The 25,990-nt window shown below is 41.2% G+C and overlaps 1 protein-coding gene and 1 long non-coding RNA gene across 2 annotated transcripts in view; one reads left to right on the top strand and one right to left on the bottom strand.

Annotated features, from left to right (window-relative positions):
* MID1 (midline 1) overlaps positions 1-25,990 on the bottom strand; it is a 283,968-nt gene that overhangs the window by 227,026 nt on the left and 30,952 nt on the right. The window lies entirely within an intron of this gene.
* Positions 5,394-12,835, top strand: LOC309340197. Its single transcript, XR_014155855.1, has 3 exons — positions 5,394-5,512; positions 12,189-12,281; positions 12,779-12,835. It is a non-coding gene; the product is annotated as an uncharacterized lncRNA (long non-coding RNA).

Here is a 25,990-nt window from a genome sequence, read left to right as displayed (position 1 = left end):
GGTGTACGAAAGGCTTAGTTCATTCAGAATTAATACAGTGGGGGGAGTGTGGAATGATACAAGCAGGGTAGTCCGTTGCAGCAAAAATGGGCTGAAGTCCACTTCTTAAATGCATGAAATGTTATCCTTGATTAGCAGACATGCATGTACAAACATGGTGGGGGTGGAGAGGAGTAAGGTTAGAAGGAAACTTTTTTAAAAAGTGATAATAATAATAATAATAATAATAATAATAATAATAATAATAATAGATTTTATTTATACCCCACCCTCCCCAGCCAAGGCCGGGCTCAGGGAGGCTAACACCAAATATAAAGACAATTGATTGAAATAAAAGCTTAAAAAACAAGATTAAAATACAACATTAAAACATTAAAATGCAGCCTCATTTCCGTTATAGTGACAATTGACAAAGTAGTGTTTGTATTATTCCCAACATCCCTGTAACAGCAATTATCATGTATAATGAGATTAAAACCCATGGTCTAGAGGTCTACATTGTATGCAATATTCTCCAAGTTGTTTTTTAATCCAAAAAAAGACTGCAAAGGATGCTCCATTTTCTAGACTTCATATGACTGCCTCATTAGAATTTCTTAATATGTTGTCAGCAATATGCTTGCAACACACAGCTCTACTTCTCTTTTGCACCTGCAGGTATGGCAGTGGATGTTCTGTACCATTGTCTTGCCTTGGTAATGAACTGGTTGAGAGCCAATAAATTGAAGCTTAACCCAGTTAAGACTGAAGCACTGCTAGTGGATGGTTCCCTAGACTGGATGGAGGGACGTTGCCTGTTTTTGATTGGGTTGCACGCCCTCTGAAGGAGTAGGTACACACCTTGGAGTAACGTCTGGATACATTGCTGTATCCAGCAATTGCGCTTTTGAGGCTCAAGTGACCTCAGTAGCACAGAGTGTCTTCCATCGTCTTGGGCTGGTGGCCCAGCTGCACCACTGTCTGGACAGAGATAGCCTAACTTCTGTAATCTATGCTCTGGTAGCCTCTAGGTTAAATTACCACAACACGTTATACAAAGAGCTGCCTCGGAAACTTCCGCTGGTGCAGTATTCAGGGGCTAGGTTTTTCACCAGGGCAAGACAGTTTGAACATATAAGGTAAATTCTGGCCTGACTGTACTGGCTGCCAATTAGTTTCCAGGCCCAACTCAAAGTGCTGTTTTTAACCTATAAAGCCTTAAACAGCTCAGGACCACAATATCTCAAGGACTGCATCTCTCCATATGGACCAACACGGCCCCTGCAATCATCACCTGAGGCTCTTCCTGAGACCCCTCCATGAGAGGTTCGGGGGTGAGAATACAAGAACTGGCCTTTTCTAGAGTGGCCCCCATTTGTGGAATGCTCTCCCCAGGGAGGCTCACCTGACACCTTCATTACATATCTTTGGGTGCCAGACAAAACCATTCCTCTTCTCCTTTGGCAAATTAAACAATCTATGGCCTTTTAAACTGGGGTGGGTACTGTTTTGTGTGTGTGTGTGTGTGTGTGTGTGTGTGTGTGTTATTATGGTATTTTTTATATATATTGTAAACAGCCCTATGATTCTCAGATGAAGGATAATGCTTTTGGAAGGTAGGTCTTGCAGAAGCCTTGAATACTGTCTGGTTAACTTTATGAAAAATTCTATACCCTTGAGTTCAGTTTGAACCCCATCACCTGCAACTCTAAGGGCCCAAGTCACTACACAGGAAGGTAATTACATTATTAGGAATCACGTCATGTGTTTTAAAAAATTAAATGCAAAGCCTAGTGAGCCAATGGTATTAAAAGTTCAGCAATTTATTATCACAATCCCAGCCACAATCTGGAATGCCACCCCACCCCAGCAATTAACTTTTTTTTTTTTTTTAAGAGAGAACACCCAATGCTAATCATGTTATTAATACCACATATATTTAGACCCTTAAGCTTCATTTGCTGCTTTTGGCATCCCTTTCTTCTCTACCTCTTAGCTTTCCAAAGGCATCTAGATCATCAATCACTTCTGCAACTTTTAAAATCCACTACAAACAGACCCATAGTTAATCCGCTGCTCTCAGTGGGCATTTGCCTAAGGAGGCAATGAATCCAGAATATACAAGAAAATAAGCTAAGAGGATCAACATTTTAATACTATTTGCCTACCTGCGTTTATGCTTAAGAACATAAGAAGAGCCTGCTGGATCAGGCCAATGGCCCATGGAGTCCAGCCTCCTGTTCTGACAGTGGCCAACCTGATGCCCATGGGAGACCAGCAATCAGGATTTGAGCTCAGGAGTGCTCTCCACTCCTGTGTCTTCCAGCAACTGGTATTCAGAAATAATGTTGCTGTGGCGATCACACAGGGCCCCCAGACGTTTCACGGTCTACTGACCCTGTGCCACCACTGCGGTTGCTTTCTTCGCTGCCACCACCCCGCTGCTCACGGGGACACATGGAGTCCAGACAGTTGTTAATACAGTGGTGCCTCGCAAGACGAAATTAATTCGTTCCGCAAGTTTTTTCTTCTTGCGAGTTTTTCGTCTTGCGAAGCACGGTTTCCCATAGGAATGCATTGAAAATCAATTAATGCGTTCCTAGGGAGACCGCCTTCAGACCAGGTCCGGGGACAGTCTTTCCCCGGACCTCTTCTGAAGGCTGGTGGGGGGGGGAGGACTTTTCTCCCCACCGCCAGGCTTCAGAACAGCCTTCTGAAGGCTGGCGGTGGGAAGAAAAGCCCTTCTCCCGCCGCCAGCCTTCAGAAGAGTTCCTGCAGGGCTGCCTAGGCTGCGAATAGCAGCCTGCTGCCGGGTGCGAGGGACGCTCTGAAGCAGAGCGCCCCTCGCCAGGGGCAGACATCTGCAGCTTGGGGAGCCCTGCCGGACTTCCCCACAGGGCTCTCCAAGCTGCGGATAGCAGCCTGCTGCCCCGCACGAGGGGCGCTCTTAAGCAGAGCGCCCCTCGGGCGGGGCAGACATCTGCAGCTTGGGGAGCCCTGCCGGACTTCCCCACAGGGCTCTCCAAGCTGCGGATAGCAGCCTGCTGCCCCGCACGAGGGGCGCTCTTAAGCAGAGCGCCCCTCGGGCGGGGCAGACATCTGCAGCTTGGGGAGCCCTGCCGGACTTCCCCACAGGGCTCTCCAAGCTGCGGATAGCAGCCTGCTGCCCCGCACGAGGGGCGCTCTTAAGCAGAGCGCCCCTCGCGCGCGGCAGACATTCACAGCTTGGGGAGCCCTGCGGGGAACTCTTCTGAAGGCTGGAGGCGGGAGAAGGGCTTTTCTTCCCACCGCCAGCCTTCAGAACAGCCTTCTGAATGTTGGCGGTGGGGAGGAAAAACCCTCCTCCCACCGCAAGCCCCGGGAAGAGAGGAGAAGCTACGCGCCTTCTCCTCTGTTCCCGGACCTCCCACCGCAAGCCTTCAGGACAGGTCCGGGAACAGAGGGGAAGGCGCGCAGCTTCTCCTCTCTTCCCGGGGCTTGCGGTGGGAGGAGGGTTCCCCGCTGTCCCCGGAGATTTCCCTATGGGCTTTCGTTTTGCGAAGCAAGCCCATAGGGAAATTCGTCTTGCGAAGCCGCTAAAAATCGGAAAACCCTTTTGTCTTGCGGGTTTTTCGTTTAGCGAGGCATTCGTCTTGCGGGGCACCACTGTATAAACAAATAATCAAGTTTATTTTTAAATGTAGGAACAAGCGTATGGTTACAGTTTATTTTTCTCTTGTCAGTTTCCTAATCTTAGTTCCTAATGACTTCAAACTGAATTATTCCTATCTATCTGACTCAACCTAACAATTCCTCTCACTCTCTCACAATACAACTCTGCCAACCCACACCTAAGCCTCCCTCTTCCTTCTCCAACACCCAAGCCTCAACTCCCAACTGACAAACCTCAACTCCCAATCCTCAACTGACTTTCAAAACCTCCCACTCTATCTTTTACTCCCCCCTTGCATTCTGACTGGCCAATCACATCACACCCATTTAACCCTTTCCTTGACGCATCCTTGGAGGCAAACGCCACAGTTGCCTTTAACTGTGGAATCAGAACATAGCCATCATGGCAAGCCGTCCATGTGATTATGGCTAACACTGCCTCCTGTGGGAGCAAGTTCCATAGTTAAATTATGGGCTGGCTGCATGAAGAAGTACTTATTTATTTATCTGTCCTGAATCTTCCAACATTCAGCTTCATTGGAAGTCTATGAATTCTAGTATTATGAGAGAGGGAAAAGAACTATCCACTTTCTCTATTCCATACATAACAGACTGAAAATAGATTCATCCATCCTTAACCATCTCTCCCACATCCTACTAGCCCTAATATGTAGAGGAATAGCTAGTCCTAACAACACTCAAACTGCTTCTTGTTAATATTTATTATTTGTAGTAAAAACAACCCGGCATAATATGCAATAAAACTGGCCCAAATGCTTCAGTTCACTTGACCAATATCCCTAGACAGATCAGTTCCAAGCTGCTGATGCCTGAGTGACAGGAGACTGCTGATCTCGACGAACAACTTAAACTCCTGTTTTCCCATGAAGACTTGAACGTGCTTGGGAAAAAGTTAGGGCACACAGGGAAGCCACAATTTGGCAAAGGTCTTGACAGGCATTTCATAGCACAATGAACAGAATAATACAGCTGCCTGTGTCTTCCTGTTACTTTTATTCAAGCAGTTCAAGTTTTTGGAAGCAAGTGGAAATTAACAGTAACTTGTAAAACAACAAAATGTATAGCAGAATTACCGTATATACTAAAATGTCTCTTTCTTTCAAGAATCCATTAATTTCTGCTACATTGTTACAAGTAGTACAGGGCACAAACAAATAGATTTAACAAAAGAAGTAACTTCTATTTTCTTTTTTCTTTTGAATGCTGCTTTTCCCTTCATTAAGAAAAACATTGATTAAGAACAACATGAATATATTTCTCAACTTCGGTGCCTTTCCGCAGCGGAACATTTGTATTATATTTAGCAATAGGACGTGTTAAAAACCAAATTTTTATCAGGAACTGAATCATGGAATTATTGAAGTGCAAGTACTAATAGTTAACCATACTTTAATTATAGCAGCCCTAATCATTAATCTTGTCCAATTTTATGGCTGAACAATATGACCATTTATCACCTTAAATTACCATGCCAATTATTTCACTGTGGCAATTAAATAGTTGCATACAGGGAGAAAAATAGTACCCCCCTCCAAAATAAATGCTCCAATTCAGTGAAAGACAATAACCAGCAATATCAGAACTGTTTGTAGTGTCTCCTTACCCAAAATGGGTTTGAAGGGATGGAATGTGGTTATGTGCATCCACTTCATCAGCTTTGATGGTGCCAACTATGTGGGATTCATCTGCTGTGAGCCTAGTTGTCCTCTTCTCTTTTAGTTGCCTAAAGCCACTGTGTACAGTTGCTGAAGCTACTGTGTACATCTGGCCTAGTCTTCCATGCAAGGTGACATTGGGATGGGGCAAGAATCTCAGCGAGGTGAATGAAAGCGGCAGAGAAGATGATGCAAGACAGAAGAAAGTGAGTAAAAAAGGAGGGGAAGGCCATAGGCAGAGTAAAAGGCAATACCATAAAATGAAAAAAAGTGGAAGGAGGGGAGGAGAAGAAGAAAGGGTAGAAATATATGAGAACGTGAAGAAGCAGAGAGGAAAAGATAAGAGGTGGGCCAAGGGTGGACAAGGAGTGTGGTTTGAGGAAGAAAGATGGGGGCAGGAGGCCCACTGATGCCCAGTGCTCAAGAGTCCCCATAAAGCTGGTGCTGAGCTTGGTTGGAACTCATGAAACTGACTGGTGTAATTAAAAAATCCACAAAAAATATAAAACAACTGTGTAGAGAGGGGATATGGCAATCAGATATTTGGTAGGGGAGGTAAGGCAAGAGCTGAGTTCATGATGTTGTGAGCATGTGAATAAGCCAAGGAAATAAAAATAAGAAAGCAAAGGAAAAATCTTAATTTTGTAGTTTCAAGTATAGAGAAAATCTTCACTGATGAAATTTGTAACTGACTGTGCCTCCGTATGTCCACTCTGTGTTTTGCCTTTTGTATGATCAATTATTTATTAATAACAAGAACTTGTAAATCATAGGCAATATGACATTATATTTGTGATGGTTCACTTCACAAATACAAATCACCACTTGATGTGCATTAATCAAACGCTGCATCTGCATGTCTAAACAAGTTACAAAATACCGAAGTACTTGTGTTCACTTTTTACCCCACCTGCTTCTCCTCTGGCTTAGTCTCTTGACTTGTCTTCTACATTTAGGTTAGACTAATAACTACCACAATCCAGCCTGGTTTGAACGCATTACTACCTCAGCCTTGATTGAAACAGAACTTTATGGTCATGCAAGCAGCTTTTCAAAGTGCAAATCAGACTTCTGTTTGAACTTTTTACAGTTACATGTAAAACACAGAGCAGTTCAAAAGTATTGGAATTCTGTAATTTTCTATAAGCACTCAAGCAGGTTTGTGGTTTAAAGTTATTAGAGCACAATTTATTTTTTAGGACAGCTCCAGTCTTCCATACTGAAATTTCATTTCTTATGGTCAAAGACTATGCTTGGCTTGTTGTTAACTAATTCATAGATGGGTGCAAATGTAGAAGCAGAAATAGAAAACCAACAATTTAAATGGTTTCTGGTAGAAAATAATGATCAAGTATTTCAATTATATTTCTGCCAAGGCTAAATGAAAAATTATTCAATTATACATTGTTGAACATGATAGAAGAAGACTTGTACAGAATGATTCACATAAAACAAATTGCAACAGCAGACAGACACTTCTTCAGAAATGGAAAAATATATATAATGAAGGTGTTAACTATTCACAAGCACATATATGTGTGGCCTAGGAAATAATTAGATTAAAACCTGCAAATGGTGAGAAGACCCTCCCTGGAGCCTGAAAAGGACTTCAGTGAGGGGGAGGAAGCCCCAAAGAGACCAGAGGTGCAGTGGGGTTTTGTTTAGGCTGCTCAGCCTCCCTGCCTAGCAGCTGATGCATGGGGCAGCACAGCAGCAGCAGCCGCTTTCCTGCGCATCCTCCAACCAGCCCCAATTCTTCAACTTTAGTTAAAGAGACAGTTATGTGGAGAGAAGGTGGGAGCAAGAGCTGGAGAGCAAGACAAAATGGGTTTGTAGAGACTTTTAAGAGGGTGCTTCCCACTTAATGCAATTTTCACTTATGCGTGCAAGGGCCTAGAATGTAACCCCTGCGTAAGTGGGGAGACACGGGTACACACTTTCCCTGTACACAACCCTGGTGAACCCTGCCTATCTCAGTACAGTTGAAGTGCTAGGGACCACCCAAACAGACATGCATTCCCTATTCCATATGAATCAGAAGGCCATTTGGTTAGGAAACTAATTTTGGGTCAATCCCTAGAGTAATTTCTTAAATCTGGTTTCAATATCATTTCCAAACCAAGGTGCTAGATTAATATAAGATTATTAATATTGCATTTTCTCTCTACACTCATAAAATGAGCATCTGTGGTTTCAATTTTGCAGGTGTCTGATACTGCCTATCAAAGCCTTTAAAAACAAACAGCAACATAAAGTAATTTCTCGGATCCCTCTTAACAAAAGTAGAAGATATTGCTGTTGTTCATCAGAATCCCCAACAGTTTTGTTTTAACATGGGGATCTTTTGCTTCCACGGTGTTAGAAAGTTAGCTATCTTGAGGGAAAGTGTGTGAGAGAGAAACTGAGGCTGTATACACAGCTGTGTTCAGTGCCGGATTTACGTAAAAGCTAAACAAGCTATAGCTTAGGGCCCCACTCTCTTGGGGGCCCCAAAAAAATTAAAGGAAAACAACAACTGGATGTACATTTCCAAAATATAAGATAAAAAACAAATAAAATCAAACCTACATACAGCAGCAGGGTTTTGTGTTGTGTAGGCCCATAAATTACCATGTAGCATATATTCAACACAAAACACAGCAACAATTTGTTGTTGACAAAGGACAGCTGGACATATAAAGGGCCCCATTACCTTCAGTAGCTTAGGGCCTCATCAAACCTAAATCCGGCCCTGGCTGTGTTGCTCCAGCATGTTCCCACCACTAGAGTTTGAAGCAGAGGCTACATGATGTTAGCCACAATCTACAGGTAACTGCTTGAGGAATGCTGCTGTTTGATGTGCTTTCCTGCAAATCAGTTTCCATCCAATTGGAAAGCAGAAGCCGTGGTTAAGCTGAGGTGTGTATAGTTCAGGCAGACATTGTGCATGCGCAGAAGGCAACTTCAGTGAATTGGAATTTGAGGCAGGGAAAGAAATTGGGGAATAGGTCTCAGGTGGAGACATCCCCACCTGCTCTCTGGTCTGCAGAGCAATGTAAGAATGCAACTTAAAACACAACAAGAAGTGGGGGGGGGGGGATTTAGAACATGTACAATTTCCAACATATTTCAGATCTATCGGTTCCTTCGTGCTTCTCCCTGCATTACAGGTGTGCTTATTCACCTTACTAAAATGCTCCCAAGAGGCAACCATGATGCATTCATACTTCTAGGTAACTCAGAAAAGATCCCTTTTGTGCTATCTTTTACTGATGTGCAAATATGTATATTGGTAAAATGCCGTACAAAAAGGGATTGTGCTGCAATCGGTGACATGCCCAATAAGATCACGGCGTGATTGCTTCTGTTTTGCAGTGTTTAATCCTTGCAGCTCTGTGCATCGGGAATGCAGAGGGAGGAAGAGACAAAGGAACAGAAGCTGCTGAAAATAGATCGCATTCTGAATAAAGTTTAGAGATTCTTTAAAGGCAACAATGAAAGATTCCTAATGTATTGTTTTCCTAATTTGTCATTTCAGAAACAAGAATTACAAATCCAAAATTTGGGGAAGTTCAGAGGAGGGGAATTTTAGAAGGAAAATATCTGTTACACAGATCTCTGTAGGGCACTTCACAGAAATGTTGAGTAGCCCCCATTTCCACAGCATGAAACATTTGTCTGAAAGAGGAATGCCTGCAAAGGCACATGATAACATCACCTTGATAAAGCTTACTAAATCTGGGTCTGGTCAGTGTCTGGATGAATATTTGCCTGGGAACCTCATGTACACAGAGACTTGGGTTCTATGCTGAAGGAAAGGCAGGATATAATGAAACAAGCAAATGCTGGCCAATTACTGCATCTGGAAAAGCAATCCTAGTTTGTCCATGCATGTGCCTCACCTCCAAATGCTACAGAATAAGCACATTGTGCTAATATATTGGGTGACAGGTTTTTCAATCAGTGGAGACATCCAATTCTTTTTTTCTGCCTGCAGCTCCACATACCAACCATTGTGAAGGCATCAGGTGTTCATTTTGAGAAGATAAAGCATCGTTTCTATTGTTTTCTCTAAAATGCATTTTTTTCTTCTTCTAAGTGATTTAAGTTGATACTACAGTTTTCAAAGAGTTTCCTTTATTACAAGTTATTTATAAGGCCTTACCTCTGATTAAGAGCATTATATTTCTACCACCAAAACTGCAAGGTTTCATAGAATAGAATTTGGCTTGTTACTGGAAAAACATATTTACCAGTATTTTCTTACTCATTTTTAGAACAGTCTACTTACAAAATGGTGGACTGTTTCATGTGCTTGTTGCAATTAATTTAAAGCAGATTTTGAAGTTTGCTGTGTTCTGATAGGATGGGTATCTTGATTACTGATAAGAGGATATTTTGTCTTTCTATATATCAATATAGGGTTGCCATATTTCCAAAGGTGAAAATCTGGACACAAATGGCATTGACATTTTTTGCAAAATCTCTCTCTCTCTCTCTCTCGCTATATATATATATATATAGTCTAGTCTTTGAGCTATTTTTAAGGAAATTCAGCAAAATCAAGACTTCCAACATGGGTTGCCATGATTCTCCCAGAAATTCAAGTGATTTCCACCCAGACACTGCTTCCAACTGACGTATTCCAGCTATGTGGGAAATTATAGGCCTCCTAGCAGACTAGAATTTTTTTTTGTGTGTGTGTGAAATCCTATCTTCTAATTTTGTGATCTTCTGATTAATTATTTAAATACCCACAGTACTCTGCAGTGGATTGAGTCAACACCTCTAAATGCGAGAGACTGTAAATCTGAATTTGACATCTCTGTACAATTATAGTTTTTAATGACTGAAGTTTCTACAGATGTACAAACTAGGAACATTCCTGAAGAGTTTTGTCAGACTTCATACAGCTGATGGTTTTCTCTTAGCTATACCTGGAAAAGGCTAAACTTTCATTCTCACTGTGCCTCTGTGCTCAAAGGATGTATTTACCAAGGGCATCAAAAAGAGGCATCTGTATCCCCCATGGCACTAACAGGCACTGACTACAAAGATTTTCTTTTTCAAGCCACCCACAATGGATTTTTGCTTTCACATCAGTAGAATCTGAGGCAAGGTTATTTAGCTCATTATAGAAACTACTACAAAATCAGCCCTAATCTTTGACAGCAGATGCCTTCTGTCTTTGGACCAGATGCTAGATATACAGTAATCACTTTTGGAGGCTATTTTAACTGCATGCTAAGTCATTTGGCAACCACTTCCTTTTGTTTGAAGAGCAGCTGGCACAGGGCAAACAGACAGAGCATCTATTTGAGCAAACAGGGAACGTGCTATTGTAAAATGTGAATTATAGATAACTGCTTTCTAGATTATAGGCTCCAAATAGTTGCACCACAGCAAGAAAGATGCTGTATTAAACTTACCTCGAGTAAACTTTGGTTTCAAACATTAGAATGTGGACAAATATGTCCGGCACATGTAATTATTTTGGAGAATTTGACACAAGAAAGGAAAGTTAGACATGCATGCTATTTTGATGACAGCAAATGCGTGGTGTGACATAATTTTGTCAGCAAAGGCAAGAAATGGCCAAATCTGCTTTACTTGCCAAGCAAAATATGCATTTTTAGCCAAGGTGACACAGGATAAAATTTGCCTTATAGGATTGAGCTACCTGCTATGTTGTTTATTTATTTATGGCATTTGGAAGGTAAACGCCGTTTCCATGTGCTGCTCTGGTTCGCCAGAAGCGGCTTAGTCATGCTGGCCACATGACCCGGAAGCTGTACGCCGGCTCCCTCGGCCTATAGAGCGAGATGAGTGCGCAACCCCAGAGTCGGTCACGACTGGACCTAATGGTCAGGGGTCCCTTTACCTTTACCTATGCTGCCCCATAACATAAATTGCCACAACATTAAGGAAATATTTGCACAAACAGCCATATGACAATAAAAATAATACTTCAGTCAACTTTTTCTGTACAAGGAAAGAATAATAGTAGGGGTGTGTGCTGGTGGGAGGGAAGGGTTAAGCAAGAATTCATGTCATTAATGCACTGTCACCTCAGTCAGCATAGTCTAGATACAGAACTCAATGGAGAGAAAGAAGGGGTTGCTTCCAAAATTGACCTGATCAGAGAAAGGTTTTTGATCTAGCAGAACTCTCCAGCAATAGAAAACAGGGAGGTGATTCTCACCATCTCTTTCACTATTCTTATTTCATTCCTACTTTTCCGTTCCCATGGAGGATGAGGGTGGATATAAATGACCATTGGAGGAAAGTTGAGTGTTCTCTCTCTCTCTCTCTCTCTCTCTCTCTCTCTCTCTCTCTCTCTCTGTGTGTGTGTGTGAATGAGGGAGATGTGTAGGAGGAAAACACTAGCCTTTCCCTGGCTGAAATGTCCTTCATCCGTGGAAAACGAAAACCTACCAATATTTATGAGAGGTGGAGGCCAAACATAGCAGCCATTTCTTGGTCAGAGAACTGCATTGCAAAATTCGCAGAGGCATGAATTCTGAAGAGTGGCTGTGTTTCAGTTCATGCATTGTCTCAGAAAGTGAAAATTAGGTGGCTATGCCTTGAAATCCTGAATCTCATCTCTCCCCCTAGCATGCTATATGTGTGGATCTAAAGGCGTTTGCTGGCTGGCCACAGGGGACAGAAACCAGCAAAGAATTAGATGGACCTTCCTTCCCATCCTATGTTCTCCCTTTTGTTCTTACGTTCTGTCTTATATTCTTTCCATGGGTTCTTGGGAACTCCGGATTACAGTTTACAAGACCAATCAGAAAGCTCAAACTAAAGCAATACTTTGCTGGCCCTAATCCTCCTAATGCATCTGCTGAGCTCTTTTGTTATTACTAAATCTTGCTTTACCACAAGTCTGTTACTTTCCAGCAAGTCAGCTGCGTCAGCTGCCTGAAAGCGTGGGGTGGTGGAGCTAGGACCCTTAGCCCTGTTTCCCTTTGCAGTTCACACAGCCACAAAAAGGTAATTTGAAGCTTCAAATCCTACAATACCTACCTTATTATAGTTTAGTTTCTAGTTACCCTGCCTTTCATTTGAAGAAAGAGAGCTCTTTTAAACACGAAAACCTCTATGGGTCTGTCACTACTCTGAAGTCTCCCTCCACGCAAATTCTTAAGCACACATTGGATCTTAAACCAGCACCATGAATTAGTTCCTTGTGATACTGTTCCACAGTGGGCATTTTACAGGTCTAGTAAAACCACAATGAAAATACTATATACAACCCAATATTGAAGCTCTATTATTGATTTTTTAGGGCTTAATTTCCAAGTGAAAAGTAGCAGTGGCTTTGAAATCCCTGCAACCAGATCCCATTACACGTCACCACATTTCCGCCGCGCTGTAAGAGAGCCAGACCATGATGTGTACATATATAGGTGCCACTCAATCATATTCCACCTTTCTAATTATTTCTTTATACCGAACCAATTTATTTTTATTTATTTTTAAAAAAGCAGACTTGACACGATTGAAGTCAGGAGGCCATCAGATCTGGCTCCCATCCAATCAGCGTGGGTCAAATGGCATTGGCAAGGCAAAGCAAGTGCGGATGAGATGAAGAAAAGCTCTGGCAAAGGCTAGGTGAAGTGAGTCTGAATCGAGGAGCAGAATCCCCTGAGCCTCTTTGTTGCTGGAAGCAAAGAAACAGGTGCCTGGCCTGGATACTCTTGGAGAGAGCAAGGGGTAATCAGACTTCATTCACATGACCTCCTTAGGCAGCTTAGGTGCCATGGGTAGCTTTTGTAGGTTGCACTAATCTCTGTGCAGTTCCTTTCTTTGTTCTGGTGCGTAGGCCGAGTCCCTGCCGTGGTCTTGACAGTGGTTGGCACTGGAGTACAGATATCTTTTAATTGTTCGCTTTGGCACAGAGGCATTTTTATTTTTGAAAACGCACAGAAATTTGGATTCAGGGTTAAAACTCCTCAAATGATTTTACCTCCCCATGTTAAAATAGCTTAGCTTTTTAAAGGAAATGTATTCATAATCTGCATTTGTGCCTGACCATATTTGATTTTTATATACTTTGTCGTTATTTATACAATTTGAATTCTCCACCTTTCTGTGAGCCAGGGATTTTATATGTCTGTGGCACAATGGCTGGTACAAAACAGGGGAATAGTGCTGATATTGCCAAGGTTGCAGGTTTGATCCCCGTTAAGGGACAACTGCGTATTCCTGCATTGGTTGGACTAGATGAGCCTCAGGGTCCCTTCCAACTCTATGATTCAAGTGCCTACAATCACAAATTGGTAGCAAATCTAAAGTCCTGCTAGGACAAACACCAGAGAAGCAGGGTCAAGACATAGCACTAATAATAGCACTACTAATTATCAATTCAAACCGAAACTAACAACATCAAAATACTATTGTGGATGGTCTCTTTGCTATGCACGGCAAACATCTTTAGAAAATTGTGGTGAATTTTTAAGATGCTACTGCCAAAGGATGCAACTTTGTTTGTAATGAATCTATTGTGGTCTGCCAACACATCACAAACAACATCAGTCAGGGACCAGCCAGCTCTTGCTCTCAAATATGAACTGTAAGATGGGGTAATGCAAAATATAATGCACCTCCTTAGTACTACAAACGCATGCCTGCTGGACATAAGGAATCCCTTTATGCTTTCCCTCCAAATTGGCTGAAGGCATTGTTTAGAAACAAAGATCATGAAGGGCTTTTCTAAGGGTAATAAAAGTTAGATCTTAGAAGTATAATTCACTGTTCTGGGGTTCTCCTGACCCTCCAGAGCAGATCTGGAATCAGCACAGGAGGCATGAGGGGCAAGGGGAGGAATATTTGTTTTATATTCTACTAGTGCACTGTGTTAATTGACTCCAGGGGCAGATCTACACTCATTAAGGAGGGGTTAAGAAATGGTTTTGATAACCATATGGCCACATGACGTTCTACTTTTAATGTTCATAATGCGTTATTAACATGTGACACCAGAGACTGCTACAGAGAAACCAGCAACTAGCAGTAGGGAAACAGCATTTCGGCGGAGGTAAGAAACTTGTTATTTTACAAGTCTGCCCTGTTCTAATAATGCTACACAGGTCAGTGTAGATCCAGCCCAGCTCAATAGATATGTTCACTTACACCTAGGGAACTTTTGTAGTACATAGTCTTATTTCATGGGTAAATTGTAACCCTGTAGCAAACCTACTAGACTTGACTAGTGGTGCACCTGTGAAAAACTTAAATGTAACACTGACCATCCAATGAGGAGGACTATTTTCTTGTTTTCTTTTGTTGCTAGACCCCTGCTACTGAATGTTAATGAGACTATTCATATCTGCTCCCAGACCCCCAGCAATCATATTAATAAATGTAAGCACGCACTAATTAAAATGAGGTCATGAGTCTAATTTGAAGTGACAAAGGCATGGAAATCTGAAGCTGTCTCATTCCTAGTTATTGAACAGGTGTTCAAGCTCAATGTGCCAGAACCACTTAGCCTCTTGGTGTCTGTCTTCTCACCCATAGCTTTTTAAATACACTTTGTGGACATCTGAAGAATACTGGCGGCATTGTTTGAAATGATGTATGTACAAATCAATGCCTGTGGTTATATCATTTTCAGAAGGAGAAAAAAGCAGGGAAATTTAATTCCACAGTAGAACATACCATGGTCCTTGGACGACATGCCAACCGATTTGGCAACAAGATCAAATCATCTGGGCATCGGGCATTCTGAGCCATAATCTTCATCCAATTACCCTGTTGACACTTGAAAACTTCCAATATGGCTTGACAACACTGCTGAGCAATGCGTAATACTTCATGCTATAATTCGCGTATTTTTAGCTGCACAACTTGGGAATACATTGTCATTTTCTTTGCAATCGAAGTTCATAAGGAACGACATAACACATTTGTTCTCTTGCATAGACATCGCTTACTCAGCAGGAAACTGCCCAGTGACTTCTGACAGTAGATTCTGATAACCACTTCTTCCATCATATCCTGTCAGCTAAGAGCTTTCTTAGGAAATCCGACTAACTGGAGAAGCTAAAACATGGTCATTTACCCAGACTATCCCCCGCCCTTTAACAAGTTTTAAGGAATCTTCCTTTAAAAAAAATAAATCACATCAAAGCCAGTCTTGTTTTGGTTGATTAACACAAACTAGTTGTATGTGACTGTCAGAAGGCATTAAAAGACAAAAAGACCTGCCAGCTATAAAGCTTATGATAGCATGTAAATTCAGATTCAAAAGTTCCCTTCAACATGTGGTAGTATTCTCCGCTGCCTAAAAGGCTGTCTTATGCTGAAACATTGTGTGAGAAAAGAAAAACTTGATCCAAAGAAGTTATTCTGTCTGAGCAAAAGTTTGTGAAAGATTTTTTTCTACCCCCGTTTCAAGATGAAGCATGACAAATGTTGCAGATGCCATCTAATACTGCAAAAATGCCAGTGGATGCTCTTGGATATTCTATGCAAGACAACATGACAATGCGCTCTATAATATAATACAGTAAAGCAAATAATTATCAAAGCTTTCCTACAATGCACACCACATGCATATTCAAAATCATGAGGACTGTGTCACTGTGATGACATGATTTCAGTCTTAGGGCCCAGGAATGAAAGGGAGAAAGAGAAGTTAAGTTGTGTAAATAACATCTCAAAATGTGAACAATTTTTTAATGAAGCGATAAAAACCCAGGAGAATGAGAGGACTGGTTCACCAACAGATACATCTGCATATAATATTTGTATAGCTTTTCTTTTTTCCAATAGGCCTTCAAATTTAGAAATGATTTAAAATGTGCGTGTATATGACAAACAGTCACAAATTTATTTGCGCTGAGTTCTCCCCTGCTGCAAAATATGTTTTAGGCAATTTATTTTATTCATAATGTTTCAGCTTAAGATTGTACCTCACAAATTCCATGGCAATTCTTATTTCAAGAAGCATAAATCCTACTTCTCCTCTAACATAGTCTGCAGGAGTTTCTGGGGGTGCTCCCAAGCAAAGACGTAATATATTTTGCTTGGGGAGTTTCCAAGCGTATTATCTCGTATTTGTACTCCACCACCATGAGTGGTTTGTGAGATGACTTTATCCAGGAAATCCTTAAGTGATGGCAAAATAGGTTTTCCCCCTAGTGAACGAAAACCTCAAAACTACTTGGCTTATTCTGGCATTCAGTTTTGCTGCTACAGGATGGAACCAATAGGGCATTTTCCTGAGAAACATTCTCTAGTTGTTATACCTCTGAGTCATGGCTAACTGCATCTGAGGCTCTACCAAGAACTCTCTTCTGCATGTAACAGTTAAATGAACAGTGGTGCATTTAGTTAACTTTAGATGGGGGTTGTCTTTATATTATGATGTGTATATCCACATTTATTTCAGGGTTGAGGAACCCATAGACTTCTAAATGGTGGTGGACGACAACTCACATCACTCCTGGTCATTGGCCATGTTGCCTGGGGCAAATGGGAGTTGTAGTCCAACAATATGTCCATCATCACAGATTCCCCCCCTCAACCCCCAAGTTCAAAATGTGATAGCCAGCCATGATGCATGGAGAGGGGCATTTCTCTGCACAACTGCTCTAAAACCCTGCCTTGAATTAATATTTTAAAAAAAGAAGTTGATGACTTAACAAGTTTGAGGCTGTACAGTAGTCCTATAGCACGAGTACCTCCCACTGAACTCAGTGTAGACAATCATGTATAGGCTTGTGCTGCAGACTACTGACACAAATGTGGCCAGAAATTATGTATGACAAGCACAGCTGAAGACGAGAACATTTTTTTAAAAAAAGGTCAGGGGTCAGAGAAGAGAAGACAGACAGGAATTTTCAATTCAGGTCATGACCTTCTTCTTTTAAAAGGAAACAGGAAAATACAAGTTCAGTTTCATTAGAGAGCTGAAATTGAGCAACTGGAACAAATGCCGATTTAAGTTGAAGGGATATGGGATAACCCGTCTAACACTAGTGTAGTTACGTTCCCTAAGTTTCCAGCTTCAAACCCCTGTGCACACACCTAGGGGGCTCAGAGTTAGTTTTATGTAGTGTAACCTGGCCTGATTTAAATAGGCCCCTAAGGAATGCTGCCAAGTAGGGCATCCACTTGCCCCAGGGGTCCCGTACCAAGCGTATATAGTTCATTTTTAATTTGATGCTCCATAATTGAGCAACCCCAGTGTACGTCAGTCTGAAACACAGGGTGCCTTTGTGTCGTCTGATATTTGCAAACACGAAAAGTTTATTTCTAAGTTCAGTGCTGTATAGAGGGCTCTTTCTTTTTTTCTCTGTCACACAAAATGCCAAAGCAATATGGTCACCCAGCAAAGCAAGAACTTGGTCTAGATGAACAATAGTGAACAAGTCATACCGTAAAACACTTTAGGGTTTCTCCCACCCATTAAATAAATATCCCAAAGGCTCAGAATTTGCTGGTAGGTCATATGTAGAACACCATTGCCAACAATGACAACTAGGCTTAAAACAAAACAAAACAAGAAACAACAAACTAAAAGAGTGCCCCGAGAGGAAATATTCCTTCCTCTGAACCTATATGACGTAGTCATCTTGTATAGTATGAAGTTGTGGAATTGCATCTCCAGAGACATATTTGGTACCTTCATTATGTAGTTGCCATACAATGTTAACGATGCACCTCTTTATCCTAGGCCTTTGACACCTGAGAGCATTTTACTAATGTAATTTAATCAGAAGTAACCAGCTCAGGAACTTTATGGTGAAGGACAGGTAAGAAAAAAACAAAACAAAACAACAACAACAACAATATTAGTAATTCTTAATCAGGCTTACAAGCCACCACAACTAAGAAATACTTCAGATCCATAAATAAAGAATTCTTAAGCTAAAATTAATAGTTATAGCATAGCAATAGCTAACACCAACCCAGAGTCAAAATTCATATTCAGTTGTAACATTTGCCCGACTCCCTGTGTTTTTATTTATTCATATTTGTCCCTTGTTCATGTATCACATGATCACATATCAAATTTAATATTCAATCATTTCATTTTGTATATATTCAGGAAATGTTTTTGGCTGCTTATGGATATGAATATCAAATTAACTATGTAAAAAGAAAACAAATACTGTGTCCTAAGTGCATAATTAATCCATCACCTGTTCATAAAATAATCCTTCTAGCTGCAAAATCAGGATGTGTTGCTGTACTCTCTCACGTAGCACTATTGCTACAACTTCTAGCACATCTTACAGATTTAAACTCTATCTTCCCTGGAGTGTTATTCCTTTTCTAAAAATTCAGAAGTAGAGGCAGGATGGATTGGCTCATGCCAAATCCAAATGCATATCCCCACCCCCCACCCCGTTACATCTATTCAAAAAGAGAAAATGGTTCAAGAGTTTTAAAGCTGAAGTCTGACTGAAATGTTTGGAACACACACACACACACACACACACACACACACACACACACACTTCAGATAAAACATTTATTTTATACAAATCATGCCAACAAACGATAACTGGATGAAATTCTGAAGCAAATCCAACAAGGCCAATGGTCAGGAAATGTGGTCCAATAACATTTGGAGAGCATCACGACCTGCCCTAGGAGATAGGACTGCACTGATAGGAAGCAGAACATTTAAAGTTCAACAAGTGTAACGTATGGGGTATGTTTGTGTTGAGAGATAATATTCACACATCAGCTGGCATATGCTAAGTCAACAAAGCAGCACACTCCTATTGGAAGTCATGTGGCTAACGCAAAATGTAAAACTAGATTCAGCCAAGAAAGAATAAATGTACTTGATGTGAATTGTTCATTAGAAACCCCACATTGTTATCAATGCTCCGTCTGAAGATGTTTCAATTACAGTGGTACCTTGGTTTAAGAACAGTCCGGTTTAAGAACAATTTGGTTTACAAACTCTGCAAAACCGGAAATAGTGTCTTGGTTTGAGAACTTTACCTCAGTTTAAGAACGGAATCCGAACAGTAGAAGGGCACCGGCGGCGGAAGGCCTCATTGGGGAAAGCACGCCTTGGTTTAAGAACAGTTTTGGTTTAAGAACGGACTTCCGGAATGGATTAAGTTCGTAAATCGAGATACCACTGTATAAATAATTATACCAACCAAAATTATTTCACTCTCATTTCACAGAAATCTCCTAGAAGGGACCTGCACTCTTTGCCCCATAACTTTATGAAGTTCTTTTAAAAAAATGAAAGCTCAGAGCCTGGGAAACCTTCATGGGTGTGATGGTGCTCATGGGGATCATACCCTCCAACATTTCTCTGATGGAATTAGGGACATCCTATTCAATCATCATCATCATCATTTTAAAAACTTCAGGGCTGTCTTCAGATGGCTCAGGGGTCAGATGACTCCATATCCTTCAACATTTCTACGATGAAAATAGGGATGTCCTAAGGAAAAGTTTCCTAAGGAAAAGTGGGACATTCCGGGATCAAATTAGAAACTGGGATGGCTTCTGTAAATCTGGGGCTGTCCCTGGAAAATAGAGACACTTGGGAGGGTCTGGGGTGCTGGGTTGACAACCTCTGTGTTAGTGCAAGAAGAAAATCTGGATACATATTTTCTCTCCCCTTGTTTTTATTATTTATGCAGCTTCTGAGCTAGAAATGCTCACCATGATTTAGCATTATAGGAAGATACTTGGTATAAGTCATGAGATCCATGAGGATATAAAACAAAAGAAAACCACCACAATGACAAAACCTGTTAAGTGCTCCCCCTCACCCTAAGAGAATGAACAAGGCATTTAGAGCTCTGGATTTATGGTATCATGCAACATACTGACAAGAGACAGATTTTCAACTCTGAATAATTACATTACTCATAATAAGTATAAGTAACTTGGCACAGCAGAGCATGTAGACTCAATATTGGTTTTCATTTTCATAAAAAATCATTACATGTTTATGTAATATAGGAAAAACTTAAAAATTGATTATTTTCATGATATCAGTTACATATGGCAGGCGCTGCATAAGCCCGTGATTATGGGCATTAAGTCATAGTTCAGTTACTTTAATAGCCCACTGCCAATGCTGCATATTATCCTCAAAATAGAAAGACTGTATCAAAATTTAAAAGCAGAATAAAAGAGTTTTACATTTTTCACACTATGGCAGCCTTCCACAAAACACTTCAATCATATTACCTGGACTTAAAATAAGTTTTAACCCCCTTCATTTCAGGAAGACAAATGTCCTACCTGAAAGCATTTGTAACTAGGCACTGCCTCTCCTCACAACATTTAACCACATTCTGAGCTGCATGACTCTGAGCTGATATGTTGCATCCTGACCTTCAAGACTAGGTTTAAAGGTGACTTATATGGAAAAACTTCCTCTGCAATATTAAGTAGATTACATACTCCACTAGTGGTCTCAAAATGCTCTCTAGAAGCCGTTGCTTACTTTTAATTACCAGTAACCGGACTGCAGCCCTATACACAAATAGGACTTCAATTTGATAATAAGCTTGCTTGTGATTTTTCTTCAGGCGCAAAGGCTTTGATACATATTCAGCGCTTTCCCCATCTTGGAAGTGCTCCCTCTTGTTTTAGTAGAGCAAGGACGGTGAGCCAGTGGCCCTGCAAATATTACTAGGCTATAGCTCAAATCATTCCTGAGTGTTGGCAAGGAATTGGAGGGCCCCACAATTCCCGTCTCTGCAATAAACATAGAACAGCCTCCTCCAATGACCTTGTCAGTCCGTAGGCAACAGAGGTGTGTATCCTTATTATTGGTTTCCAGGATTACGAACTGAGGCAAACAGCTTTTATTGAATTCCCTAACTCCATCTACAGGCTTAGCAACAGAGAGTATATTTCCCAATCAGCTAAATTTAACAAATAATAAGAGGCTTTGTTCTTACAAGTGTGTAAGAGGGTGGGGAGTGGAATCCTGGTGTGTTTCCGGAGTCATTCTTTCTCTACTATTTAAACTCAGAGGGACTGGTATACTAAAACATAGTATCGAGACACACATGCTATGGCCACAGGGCAAACATGACAACCATCCTTCATCTAGTTCAAAGTATCTCTGATTACACCTTCCAAATGGAAGCTTTGCAGCAGAAGGAAAATGTATGTCATCTAAGTCTGGAACAAATGCCAAGAAATGCAATTTTGTTCTCAGTTATGGCATCTTCCTTAAAAGACAAAACGGGCTTCACCTTACATCCACAACAAACAGAGAGAACGTACTGCAATTAAATGGCTATGTCAAGTGAAGGCCATAGATTCCTCTTCACTTTAATGAAAATGTTAACTTTTGGCTTGCTTTTGCTGTTGTAAGCCCCACACATCCAGAAATATAAAGGGTGAATGTGACAACATGTGATTGCATATAAGATTGTTTATATACGTTAGTGAACGAATTGCCTGTGACTTCTGTCAAAACAAGCAATGATAAGTGCATGGTGAACAGCAAAGCCGCATTAGTCATCATATAACATGAGGTGACCATAATGCAAATGTTTTTGCCATACAGCATTGCTTCTAAAACAGTCTAAGGAACTGCTTCCAACTGTGCCCTTCTCCTCATGGAAGGCTATTTGCACCTGTGAAGGTTTTCCTTGTACAGAAGTGGGAGGCAATTTTCACAAATCTTTCAACAGGAAAACATTCAACACTGCACATAAGCTCTAGACATACTCTATACAGCTGCCTCAAATTTACTGCCCAGGGCAATAGTCTTGTTTGATCTCCTATGCCTTTTTTTATTCAACGTTTCAACTGTAACCTTAAAAACTTATACGGAAATTCATATCTCTTCATCCCAATACATTTTCAAGCACATAAAGAGAGATTTTATCAGAAACAATCACTCTAAATAAAATCAGTGAAGATCATCATAATCATCAGTACATATTAATTTAGTAAACTAAATTTTAATAGATTTAGAGCTGAACTTTGGCTGTATATTTTTTGTCACCGCCCATAATCCAAAACAGCCAGGTGCACTTCAGCCCACTGAATTAATGGATTTGAACTTGTTTCATCCTGGATTGTGCCCATTGGGTTCTGCTGTCCCTTTCAGACAGCTGAAAACTGATTGACCTAGGCTGCAGTGACAGAATGACATTGATTGAATATGGTAATATTAATCTTCCATGTACAGAATCACTGCCTTGAGAGCAGAATATACACACAACATAGGCAATAACATTCTATTTCAACAAGAATGCTGTTTTTCCTAAAAAGACCATGCTCTTAATTAAATATAACCACAAGCTCTAACAAAAAGAGCTTACTTTCTAAAAATAAAAATATAGAGAGAAGTCATTTCTAATTTAGAAGAGTTCCCCCCTAGCATTCTTCAGATGGATTAGGAAATTAAAACACACGGAGACTTCGTAACACAATGCAATCATTGCAAGGTTGCAACATCGCTGAAATAGCCAGAAGCAGAACAAAAAGAGAAAACATATATCAATTTTTTGAGTAATGATTAAAAAAAAAAACAAAAAAACTCCACACTAGGACCTGGTCAGTTTCTAGCACCAGTACAAGGTAGTGGCGCCCGCCCTGTGGAACGCCCTTCCAGCATATGTCAAAGCGATAAACAACTACCTGACATCCAGAAGACATCTTAAGGCAGCCCTATTCAGGGAAGTTTTTAACGTGTGATATTTTACTGTATTTTTGGTTTCTATGGAAGCCGCCCAGAGTGGCTGGGGAGGCCCAGCCAGATGGGCGGGGTATAAATAATAAATTATTATTATTATTATTATTATTATTATTATTATTATTAGGGTGCTGATCACTATATTTGACACAAAGAGAGAATGCTAAGGCTTTCAAGACAATAAGATGGTACAGTGATTGCCATCCTCTGTAGAATTTTGGTTTACTTTGTCAAGTCAAATCCCCAGCATTATGCCAGTGCTTGAACTAGAGATGGGATAAATATTTGAGTGTTGACTGCTCAACAATTCAAGAGAGATCCCAGCTCTAGGCATGGCCTCCCTTGAGTAGGCTTCAAATTGGGCCTTGCCTTGAGGGCATCTTCCAATTCTGCCATTCCCTGACCTCCAAACTAATTCTCAGTCCCCAAGAAAATGGCAGTGCTTGAGTGAAAGGAAAGACAACAGCCAGTTGTAAGGAGCTTCTGTCTACTCAGGGCCTATCTTTGTTTACAAATGATGCATGGAGATGAGCATCGTGGAACTTGTAGACAAGCTCTTATGTTCTGGCTTAAGGAATAAGAAAAAAGCTACCTCTTTTAGAAAATCTTTCCTGAGTACTTATGGGTCTCCAAGAACTGAAGGGATAACTAAAGGAATGGAGGAGTGTGGTAAGAAATTGGACCACTGATGAGCATCTCCCCACAGACCTGAAAAGGTTCACAAGAAAGAGGATAGGCAGATTTGCAAAACCCTCAGCTCCAGTAGCGAGAAAGAAAAGAATATTAGGTCAGGGTGAGTAGCAGGGTAGGGGGAAGGAAAGGAAAGATGGATGGGGCAACACAGGCTGGACAATAAGGTAAATGGGGCACTGCCCCACCAACTTCAGTCTGCCCTCAGCCAGCATAGAGCTGCCTGCTTTTATGCCTGGTACAGCAGTCCTATAAAGGTAAAGGGACCCCTGACCATTAGGTCCAGTCGTGACCGACTCTGGGGTTGTGGCGCTCATCTCGCTTTATTGGCCAAGGGAGCCAGCGTACAGCTTCCGGGTCATGTGGCCAGCATGACAAAGCCGCTTCTGGCGAACCAGAGCAGCACACAGAAACGCCGTTTACCTTCCCGCCAGAGCGGTACCTATTTATCTACTTGCACTTTGACGTGCTTTCGAACTGCTAGGTTGGCAGGAGCAGGGACCGAGCAACGGGAGCTCACCCTGTCACAGGGATTCAAACTGCCGACCTTCTGATCGGCAAGTCCTAGGCTCTGTGGTTTAACCCACAGCGCCACAGTCCTATAGTAAACTACTTAACTGGACTTTCTGTTTTGACTGATGAATTTGTCCCTCTCCCAGTGACTCACCATTCTTACATGCAATGCTTTTTTCTGGGGGAGACGAAGGGGTATGCATACCATTAAACATTTTGTGAATCTAAGTTTTGAGGGGCAGTATTTCAATGTGAGTACCCCTAAACATTTTTTTTAAAGAAAAAAAAGTACTGCTTACATGATACTAAATTTCAGAGAGGCAGATAATGGTCTCCAGAACAGAGGCTTGCCTATCAGGGACAGAGGCAATTTAACAGATTTCCTTCTAAGTAGCTACCTTAAAACTTGCCTTTTGGCAGGGAAAGAAAGGAGGTGGTTTGAGCCTCTTGGAGTCAACTGTGTCAAAACTGACATGATCCTATATTACAGGGACCCTGATACTTGTCACTTCAAATCCAGGAATCACAAGTAGCCGTGTGCATGTGCTTCACGGAAGACACATGAGCTCAATGGCATTTGCGCAAGGAAATATGGCCTACGGTATAGCGTGTGAGAGAACTACTACTAGTAGCCTCTGCATATCAACCTTTTATTTTTAAAAATTATAGTTTGGTGAGGTAAGTAGCACAGAGGAAAATATGAAGCACATATTTTGTGAATTAGCTTTAAAACAAAACAAAAACTCACCACATCCTTTTCAAAATCAATGCAAGTCATGCCATTTTAATGCCCCTTCCACTTAATGTACTTTGGAGAGTGAAAGTCTTTTGTCAACTAAGTGGAATATTAAAGAAAAACAGAGATTTCCAAAATAGCAAAGTTTGATCCAACAATACAACGGCTAAAGCCACAACTTTAAAGCCCAAAGAATTCCATTCCAAACCCACAGCAGTTTCAGTTTCCAGATCATATTGTTTCATCCTGTTAGAGTGTGTGAGATATTGTCTATTTCATTATATTGGTCCTTTGATAAGAGAGGGTGGGGCACAATTTCTAAGCAGTTACCCAGCTTCTTAAATTATAAAATTCTTTTCAAGATATTCATCAGCTACAGCTAGGCCTGTGTAACCTAGCAATGGAGCCAGCCTCACTGTAAGGTAGAGAAAAGCAAGAAGGGGAGGGAGAAGACCACAGGCAGAGGTCTATGGGCGGAATACATTGTCCTTTAAACCAGTGGAACCTGTGGCTTTCTTGTCATCACTAAGCCATCTAGTTCGCTGCAGTCTTTTACAACTGATGTGTTATAGAAAGCTGTTAGAATATAAAGAAGCTACACATTATTGTGAGATCACAATCCTAATCGGGAGACAACCAAGCCCGATGCTCATCAGTTATCCCACTGCTACACTCAACAGGGAACAATAAAAGGTCAGAACCCACTCACAGGGTATATTAGGAGGAAAGAAGAGAGACCAGTCGACTCTCCCACCAGTGCTAGAGGTGTTGTTGCTTTGAGTTGTATCCAACCAAGTTGTCCTGTTTGCCCAAGAACTTCCCCTCCTTCTGCTTGCCTGCCAATTCTATTCTGGAGCAGATTGGGGGTGAGGGCATCTAGGGAAAGGGGATGAAAGTTACACTGTGCAAGGGAAAGACCTTAACACGAATGCGAAGACTTCAGTTGGATACAACTCATAAGGTGCCAGGCTCAAGTAACAGCTCCTGTGTCCAATTTACTCACCTCTCTCCTCTTGGTCTCAAGGTAGTTCACAAAGCATATTAAAAAATAAATAAAATACCTCAGACAAATACCTGAACTAAAATCAGTTGAATCATCACAGCAGA

Source organism: Podarcis erhardii (assembly GCF_964252035.2).
Source record: "Podarcis erhardii genome assembly, chromosome: 4".
In the NCBI taxonomy this organism is placed as follows: Eukaryota; Metazoa; Chordata; class Lepidosauria; order Squamata; family Lacertidae; genus Podarcis; species Podarcis erhardii.
This window is presented reverse-complemented; position numbering and strand designations above follow the sequence as displayed.